Source organism: Salmo trutta, chromosome 38, assembly GCF_901001165.1.
Source record: "Salmo trutta chromosome 38, fSalTru1.1, whole genome shotgun sequence".
NCBI classification, from domain to species: domain Eukaryota; kingdom Metazoa; phylum Chordata; class Actinopteri; order Salmoniformes; family Salmonidae; genus Salmo; species Salmo trutta.
The window spans coordinates 24,311,793-24,322,933 of record NC_042994.1 but is presented as its reverse complement, the minus strand read 5'-3'; the positions used below and the strand labels follow the sequence as shown (position 1 = coordinate 24,322,933).

General features: G+C 46.7%; 1 protein-coding gene across 1 annotated transcript in view; it reads right to left on the bottom strand.

Moving 5' to 3' along the window:
* Positions 1-11,141, bottom strand: part of LOC115177962 (myosin heavy chain, fast skeletal muscle-like) — a 62,100-nt gene that overhangs the window by 23,363 nt on the left and 27,596 nt on the right. The gene's annotated exons all lie outside the window — the stretch shown is intronic.

The following is an 11,141-nucleotide window of genomic DNA, read 5'->3' as shown; positions in this document are numbered from 1 at the left end:
CCATTACATTACTTTTTAATGTCATATTTATCTCTGAAGCGAGATTTGATTACTAATAGTTATAACAATATCAAAAGTTTGATTTATCAAATTGATTCCAGTATTACTTCCACTGACCCTCAAATGCTGTAATGGGGTGAGTCCATGTTGCCAAACCACCACTAAAATAGTTTTCATTAAATCTAATCTGACCTTATTTAGTTCCATTTTAGTGGCATTAATCCTCATCAACAACTTTATATATATATGTTCACCTGTTATTTATATTATTTAGCTTGTAAACACATCTGTACTGTCTCCTCACCTCATGCTTGTGATGAAGTTGGCTGTTTCCTCGTGCCTTGCTTAGTTTGATTAATCATCCTGGTGGAACCATATTAAATTAATATTTAAAAGCTAGAACAAAACATTTCTATATCAGCTTATAAATCTAATGTGTAGTTTTTATCTACACTATGATCTATTGAAGATGCTGGAGGCGCTTTTATTTGTCTCACATTTCAGTTGGCTAAAACGGTCCAGTAGGATTCTTATGACTTACATAACACCATACCAGTATTTCAATAATCTTATCCACTCATATTGCTGACAGCGATATAGCTGCCTCAAACTTTTATAACACTCTGAAGTTCACCGCTTAGCAGCTGGGCTTCAATAAAACTGATATCAAATGAATAGGGAATAGTTACAATAAAGTATCAGATTCCTTTTCATTTACATTACATTTCAATCAATCCTTTACATAACAGTTTTTATAACTTTTAGAAAGGACAGCTCTAGCCACTTGTAGAGAGAAATAATTTTTTAAGCAGTTGAGCAAGTTCTTTTATCAAGTCAGGCATTTCACATTCTTCAATGGTGATCACATCTTTTCTGATTTCAAACCTTTGCATTCAAATTGTTGTTTAAATGTTATTTGTGTATAATATGGTGCAGCTAAATTACTGTTCAATAGGGTGAAACCTTACAGAACGTTCAGATAGAAATGTATTGTCAAGAACAGATAGAGCTGTCTGTCAGGTAGAACAGGGAATCTTGTCAGCTCTATTCAATACATTTCTATCAGCAATGTTCAGACCATATCACCTCACTGAATACACCCTGTTTGCTCAGGTTCGGTGTCCTCCCAGCACATCAGTACAAGAAGCCCCATATCTGCTGGATACACTAGTTGAGCAGGGTGACCATCTGGAAGGATCCCATCAAGGCCTTTTCATTTCTTGGACTGTGCTCTCATCTTCAGTGCAGCCAACATTTATTGTTTGGTATATCTGCCAACACAGTCAAATTCTGGCACCGATGCCACTGTTATTAGACAAGATATTTACTTGATGTGTTTGTAGGTTGAGAGAACATTCGCACCATGCAGACTAAACGTTTATGACATTAAGTTATTTTTATGTGCAAAAATGGAATACGTACACCTGCAGGACCGGCTCCAAGTATAAGTGACCAATGTGGTTGCTAAGGGGGCTCCAGGGGATGCTAAGGGGATTCAGTCAGGGTCTCAACTTCCTGTTAAGAGTTACAATAGTGTAATAAGGTGCAAGTTTGAAATGTGGTTGTGCATCAGCAGTTTTTCTCTTGTTATGTCAGTTACTGACAATCACTCAACTATACATGTCAGATAACAATTTTTTGATTGGTAAGTTAGTCTAGCCAGCTATCTAAACTTGTAATAATTATGGCCGAATACCGACCTGGCATGTGGGGCACGAGTCGAGGACCCCAGAACTCCAGGGGGGCCCCTATTGATTTTGTTAAACAATCTCACTCAGATATCATTAAGATGGCATAAGTCATGGCAAAATGTTTAGAATTGCAAGACATTTGTTTACAAGAGCAAAAAAGTATCTCTGCCCCATGGCAAAATGTGTCAAACTGCTTTAAAACTGCAACATTTCTCTACATGTCGTTCAGTACAAACCATTCCGCAACGTAGCAAACAATCAAGCGAACTGAACGCAACTCATGTGTTTAAATGTTTGTTGAATAGTTGGGAGTTAGAGGTCAGCAAGGAAAGACCTGTTTGTTTTTATTGTTTTATTGCAGCCAATAGCGACAGTCAGATGTGATGTGAACAGGCAAAAGCGGTGAGGGAGGAGCGCCCTTCTCAAATCTAATAGTAATCTGCGCTCCTCGGTCATGTTGTCAACAAGGCAACGTGATTCATCGTTCAGAAACATACAACATCTCTTTTCCATAAAATTTGTTTGAGTTTTCAAACTAGTTTTCATTGGGAAGGCAGATAAAGCCTTTTTTTGTATGTAAAAACACAGAATTGTACTCATCACTCCACGTGCTTAATTAATTCACTTTAGTTTTGAGACGACTTCGCTGTCGGACAAAATGGGGAACCTGGCTCACACACGGGAGGCAGCCTGGTTCCAAAATGAATGCAATAGACACTAACCCCTTTGACCCGGGGCATGCAGTGGACATTAATGAATAGAACTCCCTCACTGGTAGTTTGACCAACCTTTTTAAGAGCTGATCTGATTGGTCAAAGTACCAATGATTGAAAAAAAAATCTGAATTGGGCTGCCTGTCTAAACGCAGCCTAACATACTGAATCTGATTTAAAGTAATTAAGGGCAATATTTTGATAATTTGATTCAGCTGAACCTGCTGTGTTATTGCTGGGGTGGAATAAGAGTCTGCCCACCATGTGGATGGGCTGTCCAGAACAGGAGTTGAAGGCCCCTGATATACTGTTATTAACTGCCAGACGTTATTATGCAGTTGAGAAAACTATCATTATAAAATGCATTGTACATATTTGACGTATTTTGACATTGCCTTGGGAGGATAACAACTCTTGATCCAATACATTTCAAGGGTGCTTTAAACGACTCAGTCTGTGCTCGCAAAGTAGTTTCATCACCACAGACAGGAGTTTGCCTGAGACACCCCAGAGCTTTGGCTCACGTCAGCATTTTCTTTACATGATTCAATCCATTCAAATGTCACAGCCAGTAAAAATCTAAATCTGGATATGAAATGTCACATGCTTTGGCATGGATCCACAAAACAACCCAGCTTGGCTAGGTTCATTCAGATCTTATTTTTCAGGTCACATGTCTCTCTGTAAATCTATTATGGTGTCAGCAATGTGACTAATAAGGTCAAAATAATGTGCTGGCCTGTACCGGATCTCTCTGTATTCCATAGTATAGGTTACAGTGGCGCGTATTCATGGATGCCAATGGAAACCAGGCTCCTCCCCCAAAAAAATTCTATAAAAAAATTTATAAACATATAACATCATTTATCTTTCATCTCTCTGTGTTTTCATAATTTTCCTTCAACTTGCAAGAGGCTGAATGTATCTCACCAGAGAAAGCATCCAAGCGAGTGAAACAGCGCCCCTCTGTCTCTATGTGTAGGCCATCTATCTGATGCTGTCTGGTCAAAAAGAGTATGATAACGTTGCGACCCGTAGCATTGAATGCAAGTGGAGCCAGCAAGCATTTGGCCTCCCTTGATATTTTTTTTCATACAATAATAGCCAATCAGCGTTGAGCTAAACTGAGTGAGTTCAAATGTGAATTGTCCTGGCGCACCAAAACAAAGTGTCAACCTTTTAGTTGTCACTGTATGTTGAAGTTGAAATGGTGCTGGAATATTGGAGGGAGGCAGCTCCTGTTTTCTTTGCGACTTGAGGAAACTCTCTGTGGTTCTAAATCAATAGATGTTTAGTGGTCCGACAATGCTGTAGGTCATGTAATTGTCTATTACTGTACATGCAATATGCTTTGTCGACTCCATGGGACAGATGTTGCTCTCCGGTTTCATGATTAAACAAAGGTGTGGCTGAATTTATTCTGCCACTGTGTCTTCTTATTGTCTCGGCCTTAGGCCTATATATCACGGTGGCAAGGCATATGAACTAACAGGTTACAGAACAAACAACGCAATTATCACAACACATTGGTTGTAATTTGGCTTTTTGTTCCCGGCTTGGCTTCCCCAGTGATTTCACCCACGCGCCACCTGCTGATAGGTTATGAGGTCTTCACCTTTCAGCATGCAGTGTGAAGTCAATGGAGGGATAAATGTAATATTAATCTAATACATCTACAAGGAGAAACACTTGGATCAAATGGGGAGCTGTTGTGTTTTTCAGCAAGCTGTACAGATCTTTGGACAAACATACTAAATTACATAAAAAGCAGTTACAAGACGTCGTCAACAGTTTTACCCTCTGTCAGTGACCTTCTCCAACCATGGCCATGATCCAAAACTGGCTGTCAGAAATACATGCAGCCTAAAGTAGTTTGGGATTGATTCATGACCCTCCGTCATAGAAATGGTATCAAACCACATCTTCTGAACTGCTCTTGAAACTCCAATTTGATCCCATACTGTCACGACTTCCACCGAAGTCGGTCCCTCTCCTTGTTCGGGCGACGTTCGGCGGTCGAAGTCACTGGCCTTCTAGTCATCGCCGATCCACTTTTCATTTTCCATTTGTTTTGTCTTTGTTTTACACACCTGGTTTCAATTCCCGAATTACATGTTCATTATTTAACCCTCTGTTTTCCCCATGGTTTTTGTGCGATTGTTTTATGTATGTTCGGTCCGTTATTGTGGGCTCGGTATTACAATATGTTATTGGAATATTTGAGGAGAGTTACTTGTGTTACTCATCTCTGCTGTCCTGCGCCTGACTCCTCTGCACCAGCTACACCCAGACCACTACAGAATCACGCACCTCAAAAATGGAGTCAGCAGGAGCAGACAACCCCCCTTTGGTGATCGAGGAGCGCGTCCAGCAGCAGGCGACCATGTTGCAACGTCACGGTGCCGCCATGAATCGCGTGCTGCAGACGATGGACCGATGGGAGACAGGAGGAGTTCTTCCAGCGCCTCCACCGGCACCACTACAACAGGCACCACTGTTCACCCCTCCTTCACCCGGTCCCAGTGGGATTCGGCTCGCGCTCCCGAGGGTGTATGATGGGACGGCTGCCGGATGCCAGGGGTTCCTACTCCAGCTGGAACTCTACCTGGCGACCGTCCACCCGGCTCCTTTGGGACGTGAGAGCGTGTCCGCCCTCGTCTCCTGTCTCAGGGAAGCCCTGGAGTGGGCCAACGCTGTATGGGGGAAGGAGAAGTGGTGTTGGACCATTATGCGGAGTTCACCCACCGCTTTCGGGCAGTTGAGCGAGGGTAGAGCGGCGGGTGAACGTCTGTTCCACCTGAGGCAGGGGCCGCCAGCGCGGGATGGAACGACAGGGCCCTGATCAATCACTACCGGTGCAGTCTGCGCGAGGACGTCCGTTGGGAGTTGGCCTGCAGGGACACCACTCTTACGTTTGACCAGCTGGTTACCTGCTGGTTACCTGCGGACGTCCGGATCGGGGCCTGTCAGTTCCATCCCCCAGCACCACCACTCTGACGCCTATGGAGCTGGGAGGTGCTGCGCTTAGGGCGACCGGCGGAGGGGCCGTTCCCTGTACCATTTGTGGCCACAGAGGGCACACTGCTGGTCGGTGCTGGGGAGGTTCCTCTGGGAGTCGAGGCAGCAGGCAGGGCACTCTCGTGTCACCTCAGGTGAGTCGGCACCAGGCTCACTCAGAGCCCCCTGTTGCTCACATGTTTTTGTTTATACATTTTCCTGAGTTTTTCCCACATTCCCAGCATAAGGCACTCGTAGATTCAGGTGCAGCTGGGAATTTTATTGACAGAGCATTTGCACATAGTTTAGGGATGCCCATTGTTCCTGTGGATATGTCCTTCCCTGTGCACACCCTAGATAGTCGACCATTAGGGTCAGGGCTAATTAGGGAGGCCACTGCTCCACTGGGCATGGTTACGCAGGAGGGTCACATGGAGAGAATGTGTTTTTTCCTTATTGATTCTCCTGCGTTTCCCATGGTGCTGAGCCTATCCTGGTTGGCCTGTCATGACCCCACTAGGGGTGGCTAGGGAGGGCTTTCAAGGGGTGGTCACGAAGGTGCTCAGGGAGGTGTTTAGGGGTTTCCGTCGGTGCTACTACGGTGGAAAGTCCAGACCAGGTCTCCACCGTGCGCATCCTCTCTGAATATGCCAATTTGGCTCTCGCCTTCTGTAAGAAGAGGGCGACTCAATTACCACCCAATCGACAGGGGGATTGTGCAATAAATCACCTGGTAGACGCAGCACTTCCCAGGAGTCACGTGTATCCCCTGTCACAGGAGGAGATGGCGGCTATGGAAACATATGTCTCCGAATCCCTGGGGCAGGGGTACATTCGGCCCTCCACTTCACTTGCCTCCTCGAGTTTCTTTTTTGTGAAGAAGAAGGATGGAGGTCTGCGCCCGTACATTGACTATCGAGGTATCAACCAAATCACTGTGAGGTACAGCTACCCGCTACCTCTCATAGCCAGTGCGATAGAGTCAATGCACGGGGCTCACTTCTTGACAAAATTGGATCTCAGGAGCGCTTACAACCTGGTGTGTATCCGGGAGGGGGACGAGTGGAAGACGGCATTTAGTACCACCTCAGGGCACTATGAGTACCTCATCATGCCGTACGGGTTGATGAATGCTCCATCAGTCTTCCAGGCCTTTGTAGACGAGATTTTCCGGGACCTGTACGGGCAGGGTGTAGTGGTGTATATCGACGACATTCTGATATACTCCGCTACACGCGCCGAGCATGTGTCCCTGGTGCGCAGGGTGCTTGGTCGACTGTTGGAGCATGACCTGTACGTCAAGGCTGAGAAATGTCTGTTCTTCCAACAGTCCATCTCCTTTCTAGGGTACCGCATTTCCACTTCAGGGGTGGAGATGGAGAGTGACCGCATTTCAGCCGTGCGTAATTGGCTGGGATAGGAGCCGTGCTCTCTCAGTGCTCGGGTACGCCACCAAAGCTCCGCCCCTGTGCTTTCTTTTCGAAGAAGCTCAGCCCGGTGGAGCAAAACTATGATGTGGGGAACCGGGAGCTGTTGGCTGTTGTCAAGGCTCTGAAGGCGTGGAGACATTGGCTTTAGGGGGCTAAACACCCTTTTCTCATCTGGACTGACCACCACAATCTGGAGTACATCCAGGCGGCGAGGAGACTGAACCCTCGCCAGGCAAGGTGGGCCATGTTCTTTACCCGTTTTGTTTTCACCCTGACCTACACACCAGGCTCCCAGAACGCTAAGGCAGACGCACTGTCCCGATGTATGACACAGAGGAGCGGTCCATAGATCACACTCCCATACTTCCGGCCTCTTGCCTGGTGGCACCGGTGGTGTGGGAGCTGGACGCGGACATCGAGCGGGCGTTACGTACAGAGCCCACTCCCCTCCAGTGTCCAACTGGGCGTCTGTACGTTCCGTCTGCTGTCCGCGACCGGTTGATCTATTGGGCCCACACGTCACCCTCCTCTGGTCATCCTGGAATCGGTTGGACAGTGCGCTGTCTTAGTGGGAAGTACTGGTGGTCCACTTTGGCCAAGGACGTGAGGGTTTATGTTTCGTCCTGCTTGGTGTGCGCCCAGTGCAAGGCCCCTAGGCACCTGCCCAGAGGGAAGTTACATCCCTTACCCGTTCCACAACGGCCGTGGTCGCACCTATCGGTGGACTTCCTCACAGATCTTTCTCCCTCACAGGGTAAGACCACGATCCTGGTCGTTGTGGATCGGTTCTCTAAGTCCTGCCGTCTCCTTCCTTTGCCCGGTCTCCCTACGGCCCTACAGACTGGGGAGGCCCTGTTTACACACGTCTTCCGGCACTACGGGGTGCCTGAGGATATAGTGTCTGATCGGGATCCCCAGTTCACGTCAAGGGTCTGGAGGGCGTTCATGGAACGTCTGGGGGTCTCGGTCAGCCTTACCTCGGGTTTTCACCCCGAGAGTAACAGGCAGGTGGAGAGAGTAAACCAGGATGTGGGTAGGTTTCTGCGGTCTTATTGCCAGGACCGGCCGGGGGAGTGGGCGGCGTTCATCCCCTGGGCAGAGATGGCCCAAAACTCGCTCCGCCACTCCTCCACTCCTCCACTAACCTCTCCCCCTTACAGTGCGTACTGGGGTATCAGCCGGTTCTGGCACCTTGGCATCAGAGCCAGTTCGAGGCTCCTGCGGTGGAAGAATGGTTAAAGCCCTCGGAGGAGATATGGGACGCCGCTCACGTGCACCTGCAACGGCCCGTGAGGCGTCAGAAGGCGAGCACCGACCGCCACCGCAGTGAGGCCCCGGTGTCTGGCTCTCGACCCGAAACCTGCCCCTCCGCCTGCCCTGCCGGAAGCTGGGCCCGCGGTTTGTGGGGCCATTCAAAGTCCTGAGGAGACTGAACGAGGTTTGCTACAGGTTACAGCTTCCCCCCGATTACCGTATTAACCCCTCGTTCCATGTGTCTCTCCTCAGGCCGGTGGTGGCTGGTCCACTCTAGGAGTCTGAGGTGTGGGAGGTTCCTCCGCCCCCTCTGGACATCGAGGGGGCCCCGACGTATGCTGTTCGTGCCATACTGGACTCGAGGTGTCAGGCGAGGGGCCTTCAGTACCTCGTGGAGTGGGAGGGGTACGGTCCGGAGGAGAGATGCTGGGTGCCGGTGGAGGACGTTTTGGACCCTTCGTTGTTGCGGGAGTTCCACCGTCTCCATCCGGATCGCCCTGCGCCTCGTCCTCCGGGTCGTCCCCGAGGTCGGTGTCAAGGGGGGGGGGTACTGTCACGACTTCCACCGAAGTCGGTCCCTCTCCTTGTTCATACACATACAGTCCATGACAGAGTTACAGGAAGCAAGCTAAAGCAACAAATCATTTACAAGCCCAATATGGCCATGTTCATAAAAGGGTGTGTCAGAAATACAAAAATAAAGCGCCGTGGGGGGGAGAGAATTGAGAACCTCTGACTTAGTCAACCGTTCTCTATTGATACAAGGCCATACGTGAGTCTTTCACAAGACACCGTCAATGGCTATAATCGTATATAAAATGTAATGGCATGACACAACAGATTATATGAACTGGAATTACACTCTCACTCACAGCTGCATAAAAACAACTTCCAACAAACCCCACCCCAGAATTTTCGAATGAGCCACCTCCTCTCTTTTCCATAAAATATATGTTTTAATTTTCAAACTAGTTTTCACTGGGAAGGCAGATAAAGACTTCCGATAAAGCGATCACTTTCGTATGTGAAAACACATAATCCTACTCATTACTCCACATGCTTAACCTATGTTAGTTTTGAGCCAACGTTGCCATCGGCCAAAACGGGGCACCTGGCTCATGCACGAGAAGCAGCCTGGTTCCAAAACGAATGCAATCAACCCTAACCCGCATCACCCGGGGCATGCCCTGGACATTAAAATAACTCCCTCACTGGTCTTTTAATCAATCACATCAGACAATTTCACATCAGATCCTTTTCAGAGCTGTTCTGATTGGTCAAAAGATCAATTTTTGAAAAAAAAGATCTGAATTTGTCTGCCTGTCTATACGCAGCCTAACATACTGAACCTGATTTCTAGTAATTGAAGCTGCTGTGTTAGTGCTGGGGTGGAATAAAAGCCTGCACACCATGTGGATGGGCTGTCCAGAACAGGAGTTTCAGGTCCCTGATATACTGTTATTAACTGCCAGATGTCATTAAGCAGTTGAGTAAACTGTCATTATAAAACTGTTATTGTACATATTTGTCGTATTTTAGCAGGGTCTTGGGAGGATCGGATAGTAACTCTTGATCCAATATATTTTAAGGGTGCTTTAAACGATCAGTCTGTGCTCGCAAAGTAGTTTTATCACCACAGACAGGAGTTTGGCTTAGACATCCCAGAGCCTTGGCTCACGTCAGCATTTTTTTTTACATCATTCAATCCATTAATTTGTCACAGCCAGTAAAAATCTAAATCTGGATGTGAAATGTCACATGCTGTGGAGAGGCGGGGTCATGCTGTGGCTGTATCCACATGACAACCAAGCTTGGCTAATTCCGATTTTATTTTCCAGATCGCATATCTCGTTGTAAATCTATTACGGTGTCTGCAATGTGAGGACCTCATGGTCGACTAATAAGGTCAATATAATGTGCTGGCCTGTATCAGATCTCTCTGTGGTCTACAGTAAAGGTATGAGGTCTTCACCTTTCAGCATGCAGTGTGAAGTCTATGGAGCGCTAAATGTTATTTATCATTAATCTCATGCCATGTTGTCAACATGGCATGCCAATAAAATACATGTTCGAGCGTTCAAACTCATTTTCATTGGGAAGGAAGACAAAGCTTTTTTTACTCAAAAGCAATCACTTTTGCATTGTGAAACCGCAGAATTCTACTCATTACTCAACCTATGTCACTTTTACTTGGAGCCAACTTCGTCGTCAGCCATAACGGGGCATCTGGTTCACACACGGGAGTAGACACTAACATGCTTCCCCCGGGGCATGCCCGGGACAGTAATAGAACTCCCTCACTGGTCTTTTAACCAATCACATCTTTTCACATCAGATCTTGTCTGAATTGGTCAAAAGACCAATTATTGAAAAAAAAGATCAGTATTGGGCTGGCTATCTAAACGCAGCCTGAACCCACTGTGTTAGTGCTGGGCTGGAATAAAAGCCTGCACCCCATGTGGATGGGCTGTCCAGAACTGGAGTTCCAGGCCCCTGATGTACTGTTATTAACTGACAGATGTCAACAAGAAGTTGAGTAAACTGTTATTATAAAACTGTTATTGTACATATTTGACATATTTTAGCAGGGCCTTGGGAGGATCAGACAGTAACTCCTGATCCAATATATTTTAAGGGTGGTGGTTTTATCACCACAGACAGGACTTTGACTGAGACACTTTTCAAGCATTCACATCTATAAGTGACTTTGTTGAGCTTCACAATACATTTTTGATACTTTCGAATGATTTGGACATGATGCCTGAAAAATGCTAAAATCGGTCCAATGACTTGAATGGAAATTGTGACACAAATGCTAAAACCCAAGCATGGATTGCTGTCATACCTTGTCCATATACTTCTTACAGGGTTAGAAAACCAATGTGTAATTTTGTAATTTGGGTGAACTATCCCTAAACATCAATTCAGTCGTTCTGAGATCTGGAATTCATCTGCAATGTAGTCAGCTTGGACGGGGGCCATTTGCTTATGAACCACAGATTTCACAAAACCTGCAACTAAAGTAATCTGACAGCCTTCTGACACCATGTATCTAG